Here is a 13,939-nt window from a genome sequence, read left to right as displayed (position 1 = left end):
GCCAGCCGGACATTGCAATCAAGATTTGTAATCAAACAATCATCATCATCATCATCATGTATGCAAATGGATATATAGCAAAGGAAAGTCTGTGTGTGTGTGTATGTTTGAAAGAAAGACAGAAAAGATGAAAAGAATTATAATGGCAACAAATGTGAAATAATTTGCAATCAAAATCTAACGGGAGAAAGAATGAGAAGAAGAAAAAGAAAAGAAATAACCATGGATTGCAGAAATGAATGATAACGAATTTTTTGAAAGAAAAGAAAGACATGTGTGTGTGTGTGGGTGTCTTATGTCTTATCTTCTATATATAAACAAAAACAAATCACAGAAAAGACATGGCATTTTAAATTTCATCGAAAGTCTCGACTATAATCATGACCAGTCATTCATCAGTTTTTTGTTTTTGATGATTATTTAGTTTAAATGATTAGTATAATCAACGCATGTGTGCATATCCTGTATTTATTTATTTATTCATTCAACAACAATATTCTGACTGATGGATGATAATCCAAAAGTTTTATTTTCATTTTTTTTTGAAATTTAAGATTAGGCAATCACTTTTCTGTCAAATAGTATGACGATGGTGAATGACCAAAAATATGGATGAAAAAAGGATGTTTTTTTTTGCATAAAATACCTATGTATAATTTGATTGAATTTCAAGAATCCATTTTATCAATTTGATGTTTCCTTTATATGTTGCTATCCAATTAATTATGACAGGTCATATTTGAATAGCTTACCAGAACCCCGAAATATATATTGATTAGGATGACACATCTGTTTTGCTATCCTAAAAATACAGGAAAACACATATAAACTAGCTAAACTAAACAAATAAACCCGAAAAAATGTGGGGTTCAACTTTGACTTTACCATCGTCAGCATCATCTAGGTATCATGCTCTCAAATGACTACCACTATTTGATCGAAATAATTCGACCAACATAAACACAAGAGTACCCAATGATTTCTTTGTGTATGTTTACCCAACATGTTTCATTCAATGATCCAAAAGTTTACAATAATAACAACAAAATACCAAAAACAAAGAAGAATTTTCATTTAATTCAGTAGTAGTCAACAATAAAAATGTAAAGCTAGAAAATAATATAAAGCACGTTTGTTGATTCACGTAGTTCAACGTGCAAACGAATGAAATTTTTTTTTGTTTCGTATACGCGCGTATCGAATCAAACGTCCAACCAAAACCAGATCCATATCTGATATGTATTTATGAAGATAATGTTGTTGATGATGTTGATGATGATGTGGCCAAACAACAACCAAAACGATCGACCAACCGACAGACCATTGCTGATTGATTAAATGATGGCTTATACTGTATTATATTATTATTCTTATTATTATTAAAATAAAATAAAATAAAAAAAGGTTAGTTTACAATTGAACTAAAACGTATAAAATTATAATAAAACGAATTGATCCAGACACACACACACATCTTATATAGACAACAATACTGAAACATACATTCATACATTTGAAAAAATAATCTAGAATCTGAACACAGATGTCCATAATGTGTTTGAAATGGTCATGCGGTGGTGTCGATCTTGGTTGATTGTTTAGTATTTGTGTGTGTGTGTAGATACTACAAGGTTAGTTTTAAATGAAATGAAATGCAATGCCAATAATAAAAGTAATAATAATAATAACGGTAAGCTTTTTTTTACAACCTGGTTTGATTTGTTCATCGGATATGTTTGTATGAATTTCAAATGTGGATAGTGAAGGGAGAGAGAGGAAGAATCCAATTAGGATTTGAGATATGGGAAACATTCTCAACTGTAACAAACAATACTTAATAGTATGACCCGATCGAATAATGAGGCCATTCGATTTGTGGCTATGAATCCATCCATCCATCCATTTGGATCAGGTGTAGCGCAATGATATTGTATAAAGAATAAAAGATTATTAATCTGTTTGTCTTTGCTTAGCTCTACCACTAAGGTCGCAAGGGAACACACGTATACATATGAATTGAAATAATGAAAATGATAAGTGCTAAATAAAGGGGGAAAAAGACAAATGCCAGAATCCCTTAGGCGCATATACACCATCAGGAGAAAAAAAACCACTGAACAAGCACAGAATGTGTGTGTGCACATCGATTTATTCCATTCGTCCAGGATAATCGATTTGTGCCTGTGTAGTATTTTATACACAGGAATAATCTTGTATTATTATTGTTAAGAAAAAAAAAGGAAAAAGAAGCAAAACAAAAAATAATGGTAGCCATTTTTCAAATGGCAAATGATGATGCAAACCTATTTAACATTTTTTGTTTTCTCTTCATTTTTTTTTTTTTTTGCTATATTATTTTGTACCCAGTTGTGTGTGCTAAATCTAAAAAAGCACAACCAACAGAATTTGATATATAATAAATCAACAAATGCACACAAACACACAAATACACACCTAGGAATGGCCATTGTATTGTATACCTATCTAAATGTATAGTGAAGGCCAATGATAATGCGTCAAAATAAGAATCAACGTCATCATCATTCATATATGAAAATTCTGTGATACATAACAAAACGAGATGTACAAAGGTATAGGTACACCTCACCAAAAGAAAAAAAAACATTCCCATAGGTAAATAGATCTGACTATGGCTAATGCTATTTGTGTGTGTGGTGAGGATACAATAAGCAGCGGCATCAATATTGTTTGTTTTTTTTTTTTTGTTTCGGATGCATCTCTATATATAGGTTGCATAATGGTAGAAGCTTTCGTTTAAAGAAACCATTTTTTTCTATACACTATACCTTGATACACGTTTTCAATGGCCATAGTTGGATATTAACCACAGATATCTAAACAAAAATAATATTGATGTGTGCATGTAAAGGTGGTTTTTTAAGACCACGACCACCGGCAGACCAGGTGTGTGTATAAAATGATAAGAGGCAGGTTTATTCTATAGTTTCGTAACAAACACCAGGTAATTTATGGGTTGGATAATGGGAAGTCTTCACTACCTGAGAAATAAATACAAATGCACACCTGGAAACATCCTACTATTTATTTTCAAGTTATTATTTTTTTTTGATGTCTGTCATGTCAAAAACATTTTTTAAAAAATATGGAAAGAGAATCTTTATGAAACAGAATGAAAATAATCGAATCATCAAGCATACATACATTGTTGTTCAATGGATAGATTCATAATATATTTGGCTATCCATTATACCCATTTAACAATAAGTGTATGACAAAACCAAAAATACAGTACGTATTCGAGTACGTGTGTGTCACGTGTCATTGTTTCAACAGGAATGATTAATCACTTTAAGCAATATACGAATATGGCTTAAATTGCACAGTAGTATCCTTACATTTTACCGTTTTTTATATATAAAAATATTAGAAAAAAAAGTTCAACTCAAAACCAGAATAGGTAGATCGTACAAAAGTATGGTATACTTATTTTTTTTAGAATACCAGAATATTCTAATTAGTGACGCATGACTTTGTTCAATATACACCACCATCATCAATAGTAAAGATCATAGAATGGAATGGATTCAGTTTTTCGATTTTTTAACATCGATAACATTATAATAATATAGTAGTATAAATATAACGTATTCTCTAATTAAACTCTGAACACAGGAATGGTCTGATAATTTATAGCTTTAGTTTTTACCGAAAAAAAACAGCACCACTTTATGACGAAAATGGTACGTGCAGCACGTGTGTTATATGTGTGTGTGTGTGTGTGCATCATCATCTTCCTCATCACGGCACATTGATTACAGACACAGGCTTTACAAATCTAAATCAGAGATGAATCTGTCCTGATGTTGGATGATGATGATGGTGTGTTGCCATCGATGCTTGAACCCCCTCCGCTGTTAACTAAACGAATTCATTCATCTGGCAGCTAAATGACCAAACCAAAGTCATCATCATCCAAAATTAATGTGTATACTAGCCAACAACAAAAAAAATGGCTAGCAATGCTTTTACATTTTTAGATTGTCAGTTTTAGTTGAAAAGTCAAAAGAAAATCGATAGACAATTCATCTTCATTTGCATAGAACCGTATACAATACTCTTATATGCTCAATAAATTAATAGCTCAGAAGAATATGAGAGAGGAACAAAAAAAAGTCCGAGGTCATTCACGAAAAACCAATCTTGTTCAGAAAGATATATATGTTTTTCAGTCTGGTCGACTAAAAAGAAAAGTGAAGACAAATTCATGGGTCAATTGAAATTTTTTGTTTTTTTTTCGCCAAACATTCTTTTCAAAAAAAAGTGATCAGTCATATTTGAAAATCAACAACATCCTCTTCTGTCATTATAAGATGAAAAAAACATTGAAATTATTGGAAAAGAATTTGATCACGTGCTGATATATATAGAATATAAACTATCAATTTAATAATGATATATGCACACAAACACACACACAGAATAAGAGACAATATCTATGCAATTATATAAAAATCTTTTTAACCAGCAACATCGAAAAAAGAGAATTCGATGTGAAAAACCTATTAATCTGGTAAAATAGTTTAGCCGATAGGGCCATCAATACGTGTCAAGCATAGATAGGATTTGTTTTGTTTTTTTTTCATTATCATTTTCATTATTATAGGTTGTTTTTCATAAATGCTTAAAGCATTAAGCGATTTATGATTATTATTATTATCATCATCATGGCACACACACACCGATGATGATGATGATCAAACGATGAGATGATTCCTGACTATTTTTATATGCTAATACAACTATGATTCAATCGATGAATTTAGGTAATATTTTTTTTTGTTGAATGGATTTATTCAACAACAGCCATTAATCTGGATTACATTCACATACATTATCGACTTAGATATTACGGAGGGGGTGAACCCAAAAAAAAAAGAAAAAAAAAATCTTCATCAGGACAATGAAAGCAATGAGCAAATTAAAATTCCGGATGTGTGATGCATTCGTTTTACTGCATTATTATCAGCATTCAAATATAAAATAGAAACGAAAAGAATTGAATTTCATTCAAACAAACAAAAAAAGAAAGAAATAAGACCAGTAGTTAAACATTGAGAAAAAGAATTTTCTGGATGAGAATAATGCAAACAAACCAACAAAAAATGAATGAATGAATGGAAAATCAATCAATACGTGTACACCAGTTAGTAGAGTTGTGTAGAGAAAGAAATTTTTTGGTAATGAAAATTCAGTTTTCAAATAAAGCAAAAAAAATAGTCAACACTTAGTACCAAAGGCCAAGTCAATATTGATTTTGGTTATCATCTTTCGTATATTTGATTATAATAAATGACAAAGAATGTAAACACCTTGCACGTAACTAAATATGAATATTTAACATTTAAAATGAATAAGCTCATGAATAAATGAATTGTTTGAAGAGAGACAGAGACAAACATTGAAACATTAAATAAATTGTCAACGTCTAATTCTCATTAAAACGTCATTAAATCGAATATTTGTTCTAAATGAGAATGTGAATGTTGAAAAACAAAAACTTTCTGTAAAGATGATGAAACACCTTTATTTTGTTTTCATTGCGATGACAAAAATTCTGCTCTAAAATTGTGAAAACAAAGTCAAATGGATCGACATTTTTCCCAACAACAACAACAAAAATTTTCACATGATCAAACTCAATCTCAACACACAGTTTGAATCTTCAATCAAAATTTGGTTGAATAATTCCGACAAAGAAGAAAAAAAACATTAAAAATTTTTTTTTCAAAAATGAAAAACAATCTAGTCTTTTGATTATAGAAATTGTTGTTTCAATTTATCATTTGTTTCTCTCTTTTTTTTGGAAAGGCAAAAAAAACGAAACATGAAATAATTAGAAACGATAGTTTGAACAAATGAATGAATTAAGAAAACGACAATCAACAGCAACCAGAAAAAAAATACAAAATATTGACCGAAATCGACCGATGATAAAGATATTACCACCCCTGCTATTATCCCCGTTCAATCCCATCATCATCATCAAGAAAAAATACATCTTTTGATCTGAAAAAAAACGAAAGAGAGAGAAAAAGAGAAAAAAAATTACATCGAAAAGGGAGCATCCGCGATTAATTCAATTTGTTATGCAATTAATTTTCATCAACCAAAATAAAAAGAAGATGATGATGAAAAAAATGCTATCCTTATATAATAGTGTTGACAAAACAAAATGGGCAAAATGTAGCTTTAGTGACTTTTCTTACCCATCATCATCATCATCATCATCAGGATAAAATTGTGATAATTGTAAGGATACACACACACACAAACAGTGAAACACGTCAACATTACAAACAAATGTTTCATGCATCATCATTTTCATTTTGAACAGAAAAAAAATGAATGAATGATTCTAAATATGGGGTCCAAATAGAAATTTTTTTTGCCGAATACGAGAGAGAGAGAGAGAAAAGTTCGACCATCATCATCATCATCATGATATCTTAATGACGTCGACAAATATAAATATGATAATTATCAAAATGGAAATACAAAAAAATCCGTACAAAAGATCATCATTGATTGTTGCAATTGTGGCCTCTTTTTTTTTCTTTCTTCCCAAAATGAAACAAGATTCGATCCAAATAAAATTTGAAGAAAAAAAAACACGATTCAAGTCGATAATATCGGGCAACTGGGGAACATAGAATACGAAAGAATCAGCGGAAAAAAAACATTCAATACACACCAAATATTACGAATGTTAAAACATATTAGGATTTACTTATTCAATCGATATTATCATTTTGATGATGATGATAAAGTGAAAATAAAAATCCTAATCTATAAGGTCCAAGAAAATGAAAAACAAAAATGGAATGAGGGTTGGAACAAAAAAAAAAAAAAAAAATATGTCGCTGTGTTTGCAAATCATCATCATCAACAATCAATGAGAAAAAAAAGGGTGACTGCTGTGTTTGTGTGTGAATCAAATCGAAACAAAAAAATATCATTTGCAAAGAAACAGAAATAGAAAATCAGTTCTTTAGAATCTATCTATCTAATTTTTTTTGTTGTTGTTGTTCATCTTTTTTCATCATCTCGAATGCCTATTAATAATAATAATCATCATCATCATCATCCGAAAACAAAATTTTCATCGTCAAACGGTCGGTCGATTTCGTTGTTGTTATCGTTGTCATTTTACTACTATTATCGATGTCATCAGTCGTTGTTTCTTAATTAAATATAGTAACATAACATCATTTCTCTTCTTTCAAAGTATCATCATCATCATCAATTCCCCTCATATAATACCGTCAACGTTGTTGTTGTTGAAATGAATAAACGATATAAATGATGGCCATTCTCCATTCAAAAAAGAAAGAAAGAAAGAAAGAAAGAGAGAAAAAAAATAAATTGAATTAAAAAATCATTCCGGACATGCATTGGATAGACATAAGTAATCATACTATTACCATTTTTTTCCACTCTCTTCTACCATCATGATGATATTTTTTGTGATAGAGATAGAGAGAGAGGGAGAGAAAAAACTTTTATCGAATCAAAAATAAAAAGACCTATGAACGATATAATTCTTTGGTGCGGTTCACTTGCGCCATTCCCTCTCTTTCTCTCGTTTTTTCCCTACTAAAATATCGATGTAAATGTATATTCACGGTCGAAATATCTGCAGAAGAGACCAATCGAAATAAGAAATAGAAAATCTATATGCACAATGATAAACAATTAAACATACAAATCGCCGCCTTGTTTTGTTTTTTGTTGATGTTGTTGTTGGAAGGCTAGACTAGACGAACATTATCTTAATTTTTTTTGATGATATTTGATTATGAATTATAGCAATAATAATATGAAGAAAAGTATAACGCATAGAGATGGAAAAAATGGAAAACGATAAAAAAAAACTTAAATGATTACAGACGTACAGGGCATGAGAAATCAATTCAAGGAAGGAAATTCAATTAGAAACGAATGAAAATTGAAAATCAAGAAATGATTGTTGTTGTCGTTTGTCAACAAACCAAAAAAAAGAGAAAAATGACAATCAATCAATAAAATGTTTTTAGTTTGTTGGTTAAATAAGCTAATCGAAATCTAGAAAAAAAGAAAATTCAACAGAGTTTGTTAATGGTTGACAAGCATTTTTTTCCAATTCATTTCATTTTCAATTTATTCATTATCGTTGATGATTCTCACCTGTCTCCTTCAAACATACATACATTCACACACACAGAATGTTATGACAGTGCAAAAAAAATCACATACACACATTCTACTTTCGCTATATGAAGTAATCATCAGGAAAAACAAAATGTCAAAACATAAAATGAATACAGAACAAAAAAAAATTACGGTTAATTAAAACCAAACAACAATCGAAAAGCAGAAAATTAAATGTCAACGATAAAACTGTGAAAAGTCGACGAGTTTTTCCTTTTTTTTTGGTTGCGGAGAAAAATACAAATCGAATTGAGCAACAACAACATTCAAAATTAATTATGTACACCCACAACAAATGTTGATCTAATCCGTTTTTTTTCAATTTTCATTGCTTCATGTCATTCGTTTATTATCTTCTGACAGGTTTTTTTTCGGAGAAAACTGGCGACCAAAATCAGGTAAAAAAAATCGAAAATAAACAAGACAGTTTTTTTTTGTATTTTGGAATGTACAGACATCAACAAACAAAACAAAAAAGCATTGACAATCATGATTACTGTAAAAAAACATAGCATCCAGGCAAGAAATTGAATAAAAATCCCAAACAAACCCAAACAGTTAGACAGACAAAAAACGTCAAACTGATAATGGTTTTTTATGGTGACTGCAAATGATAATGATAATGATGCCATGTGAATAGGATGTGTGTGTCCAAGTCATATTCTAAATATTAGTTGCTTGTCATCTACGTTCCAACGGGAAAAAATGAAACGAAAACGACAAAAATAGAGAATTTGAAAGAGGTATTGTACACAAAAATATATAATATGACATTACGGTGATAATGATGATGATAATAATAATAATGATTATTATAAAATTGATGATGATGAATAGGTCATTCTTTAGAGAAGGTCTCTTTTTTTTCATTACCCTAAATAAATAAATACATATAGAGATACCGAGGCAGAAAAATATCCATCATATCATCATCAACATGAACTAAAAAAAATAAAATAAAATAAATGAATATTAGTTTAGGAGATAAACAAGGGTATTCATTTCATATTGTTTTGAATCAGTGCAAGTATGTACATTAACTATACGAAGAATATGCGAACATCCATAAACATTTTTAATGAAAGAAGAAAAAAAAATATCATCACCGACCAAAAAAAAAGCCATTGTGTTGATGGAGTAAAGAAAGGAACAAAAAAAACTTTGTACGATGGATGTAAAACACCGGGTTTTTTTTTGTGCAGTTCACTACTACATACAAATTACATTACCGATGATCACCATTATCAAAACATTTATTTCATTTCATTTTTTTTCATTTATTCTGTAGTCATCAAATCATAAGTTTTAGTAATATTTATGTAAGCGTTAGGGTGTTATATGAGGGCAATTAAATATGACCGAATAGAATAGCTATTAGACCATAAATGATCAACAAAAACAAAACAGGAACAACAACAGCAAAAAAAAAATGAAATTCTGTACTTGGTTCAGTGATTATGGTAACAACGGTAAGATATACAGTAAATGTAAGTATAACAAAAGAACAACATTATCAAACAATACATACATTTATTTATGGTCTGATATGATGGTATATACAGTTCTATTTGGAAAATTTTTTTTTTGTTTCATGATATTGTCAATGTCAAATTCATAGAATTCATTCTATGAATGAAACAACAACAGAACAACAAATATCCAGGATGATCAAGATATAAAGATGTAATGGATTGTTTTCGAAGATTTAATAGTCTTTTTTGTGACCGTTATCTATGGAAAAAAAATATGAACATCCACATACACTTATTAGAATATTTGAATATATTTCTACTTCATCAAATAAAACAAAGAAAACAAAACAAAACAATCATGGAATCATTATCAATACACAAAGGTTATTTCAAATAAATCAAAAAAAAAAGTTGTGAATAAAACCGTGTGAAATGTACAAAGGTCAAATAACATATATATGAAAATATGGCAAAAAAAAATTCATGAAAAATATATGCACAGGTGAGTTTTGAAAATGATGATAGTGATGATGATGATGGGAATGATAGATTCGATGATATCACGTTCACATATACATATGAAATACCTTATTTGGAATTATTTTTGTTACCGAAAAGTGGAAAAAAATATTATGATTATTGATGATCATACAACGGAAAACAAAAGTAAAAACAAAAACAATCAAGGTGAACTGGCTGAATTTGAAACAAAATATACAAAAACATTGTTGAACCAAAATGAAAATGTTTTTGTTTTTTTTTCTGTTCAACAATATTTTTTTGTTTGTTTGTGTTATGTTGAATTAGATCAAATAATTCAGCCTTTTTCAAATGAAAATTAAATTCAAATCTAAATTCAACAAGAAAACACAGAACTGGAAACATTGAATCGAGCAACAAAGAAAAAAATTAAAACAAATGTTTTTTATATTTTTTTTTGTTCCTGTTTTATTAAATAAAACATATTAAACAAATGAATAACAAAAATAGGAAAAGAAATTGAACTTATACTAAATAAATCAATAGTCGATTAGAAAGTTGGTTTATTATTATTATTATTTTTCGGTTTTGCTGAAAGAAAAGGATCCAAAGAATGGAACAAAAACAAGGCAACCAAGCCAAAAACAAAGCATTAATTTCGAAATAGTGAGAAACAGACAGCAAAAAAAAACAACATCCAAATGAGAAAACAACTTAAAATAAGAATAAAGTTTCGACGACAAAAAGTGGTGAAAAAAAAAGAAAGAAAACATTGGATTTGATGTACGTAGCTATATGTATTATACAATCCAGAAAAAAAAGTGTTTTAAACCATCCATTTGATATACAAAATATACAAAATACCGTTGATGAATATGAAATAACAGTACCGATAATCGATAATAGTGGAGAGTTACCCGAAAGAAATTTTTGGAAAATTTTTTCCTCTTCATTGAATTTTTTTTCGAAATAAAAAAAACGAACTGCAAACAAGCTGGCCGGTTTTTTTTTTGAATATTGTCGCCAATCGAATGAAACACTAATCAATTTGGTTGTATTCAACTTTTTATTCCCGGTCGGAATGTTTAGCATTCATTTATTTAATTAAATTTTCAATAATAATATTGATTATCAATAAATTTCATTTTGATGATGCAAAAAAAGTTTCATCTCACCAAGCAAAAAAGGTATGTTGAACAGTGTTTTGGAAACAAACGATGATGAATTTTTAAATTTTTAATAGAGAAAATATTGATCCTCATCATGTATTTTATTTCCCAAAAAAAAATTTCCAAATAAAATATCAACAAGGTCAATACATTTTATCATCATCATCATCATCAAATAAAAATATAATTTAGTAGCCCATACATATATCAATAGCCCGAGGAGACAAGGACATCTTTTCCGTATAGTATAGTAGTTCATATATGGCCACCTAAATAAACTAAAGCAAACAACAACAATCTAATGATTGGATCGAAATGAAAATTTGTCCAACAACCAAAAAAAAAAAGAAAATTCATTTATAAATATTGACCATCAATATCGAATATTAGTATACACACGGTAATGGATGGTAGCCCGACCAACAACAACAACAACAACATCAACAACAAAACAGAGATGTCAAGAGTGTTTTTTTCTTCTGTTGGGAAATGGGGAAGTCGAAAGAGAAGAAGATGAAAAAAACCCATCAACCTTTGCAAAGGAAAACAAAACAAAAAAAAGGGGAAGGCAAAAAAAAATGTTGTTTGACCAGAATAACCATACCTCAGTATTATATTTTTCTTCCATTCTTTTAACGGTGGGCTTAATGGACGACATACACACACACACATTAGATTCAATCAATTGAACATTCATTTATGTTTGTGTGTGTGTGTGTTTCGAAACACATACACACACATCTAAACTCAATGAACTATTATGAAGTCTGTAAATTAAATCATTCACCATTTATTCTTACACCCATAATCAACATCAACATCATCATCAATGGAATAACATTGACAGTATGGATTCATTTTGGATGATGATGATGAAAAAAAAATTGTGAACATGTGGAATTGTGTTGGATGTGAAAAATGCGAAACAAAAACAACAACAAAAACCAGACTGGCACGTTCACATGGTTTTTTTCTACATGTGTATAAGTGTGTTTATTCGAAGAATGATGGAACAAAAGAAAAAAAGGTAATTGCCCATCATTCTCTTGATCATCATCATCATCATCGATTGATCGGTTTGATATTTGCAAACGCCCTCGAGGCCATAATTTCTCAAATAGTTGTTTTTTTTCGTGATCCATTTAAAAACCATTGATATTTGGGAAAAAAATGATAACGAAGAATATTAAAAAAAAACTTGAAAATACAAGAAAAATAATGTTTTAATGGAAATATCAATGTATGAATGACTCGAATATTCAAAAAAATGAATTCGGTTATTTCATTCACCTTTCTACAAAGATAATGTGATTTATGTTTTTACACAAATTTCTGGTTGATTATTTGGACATAAAAACTCATGTCTTCAATGAAAGAAATCTAACACCTTGATTTTTTTTATTTGTTCTTATTTTGAAAAAATGTCAAACTATCATCATATCATATCATACATATCGAATAATTCAAGCATCACACACACTCAAAAAAAAGTAATAATATCTATAGATGTTTTTTGAATAAAAATTACGGTAAGTTTCCTCTATTTTTACATACAAACCGAGAGAGAGAGAGAGAGAGAGAGAGAGAGAGAGAGAGAGAGAGAGAGAGAGAGAGAGAGAGAGAGAGAGAGAGAGAAAAAAACACATAACACATATACAAAAAATGCACATGTATTGAATACTAAATAAGATTCATTATTAACATCATCATCATTTGTGCATTCTTTCATTTCAACTTCAAATGGTGCATACACTAAATGCACACTAATATTAGTATAATCATTACCTTTCATCATCATTTAAATTCCATGTATGTATGGTTGTGTGTGTGTGTGTAAAACTAAGAATAACAGGAAAAAAATCAAGAATAGAAAAAAAATCTTGAAAAAAACACTACAGAATGTAATACCTGAATTATTTTTATTGCTGATATTTGCTGATTTTTCAAATGATTCTCCTCTCCCCTATGTGTTTATTCAAATGTGAATGGGGGGAGAGAATGGGAAAAAACAAAAACATTTACTGTGTTTCAAGTTATGTGATCATCGTGATCACAAAACATGATGAGCAATCTGTGTGTTGATTATTTTTCTATTCCTTTTCCCCTTTTAGTATTTCTTTTTATTATTATTATTATCTATTCTTGTCAACCTTACTTCGGTGTTTCTAATGTCGAAAACATATGCATACACACACACACATAATATGCAAATCAGGATTCAGCATTAAAAAAAAGTTGTTTGTAAAGTATAAGTGAACGAAATGAAATTGAAGTTTCATCCAGTTATAATAATTTTTTTTCGTTCATTCATTTAGAAATGAAAAAAAACCTTGGCATCATTTGATGATGAGTTTTGTCTATGTGGATGTGTTTAGCTTTAGTTTTTTTAGCAATGGAAAAAAAGTAGTTATTGAGTGAAATGAGATAAAAAGCAATCAATGATGATGTTTACCGTTTCAGTTTTTTTATCCTATCCTAGTATTGTGCAGTAAAATACAGGACATACACACATACACATTAGGTACAGTTGAACGGCAAAAGGCAATTAAGTAGAAATATCAAAAAAATAACAACAACCAGAAATAAAAG

The 13,939-nt window shown here is 29.3% G+C and overlaps 1 protein-coding gene and 1 long non-coding RNA gene across 3 annotated transcripts in view; both read right to left on the bottom strand.

Annotated features, from left to right (window-relative positions):
- The window catches only part of zfh1 (Zn finger homeodomain 1), an 89,743-nt gene that overhangs the window by 68,092 nt on the left and 7,712 nt on the right, over window positions 1-13,939 (bottom strand). The gene's annotated exons all lie outside the window — the stretch shown is intronic.
- On the bottom strand, window positions 1,056-2,336 carry LOC142645142 (uncharacterized). The gene is made up of 2 exons (XR_012846321.1): window positions 1,504-2,336; window positions 1,056-1,369 (listed from the first exon to the last, which is right to left on the bottom strand). It is a non-coding gene; the product is annotated as an uncharacterized LOC142645142 (long non-coding RNA).

Source organism: Dermatophagoides pteronyssinus, unplaced genomic scaffold (assembly GCF_027571235.1).
Source record: "Dermatophagoides pteronyssinus isolate colony J.1.1.1.1 unplaced genomic scaffold, Derpt_VIB-CSIC_2022.12 sq0007, whole genome shotgun sequence".
Lineage (NCBI taxonomy): Eukaryota > Metazoa > Arthropoda > Arachnida > Sarcoptiformes > Pyroglyphidae > Dermatophagoides > Dermatophagoides pteronyssinus.
The sequence above is the reverse complement of the archived record's forward strand: the minus strand, read 5'-3'. Positions and strand labels throughout refer to the sequence as shown.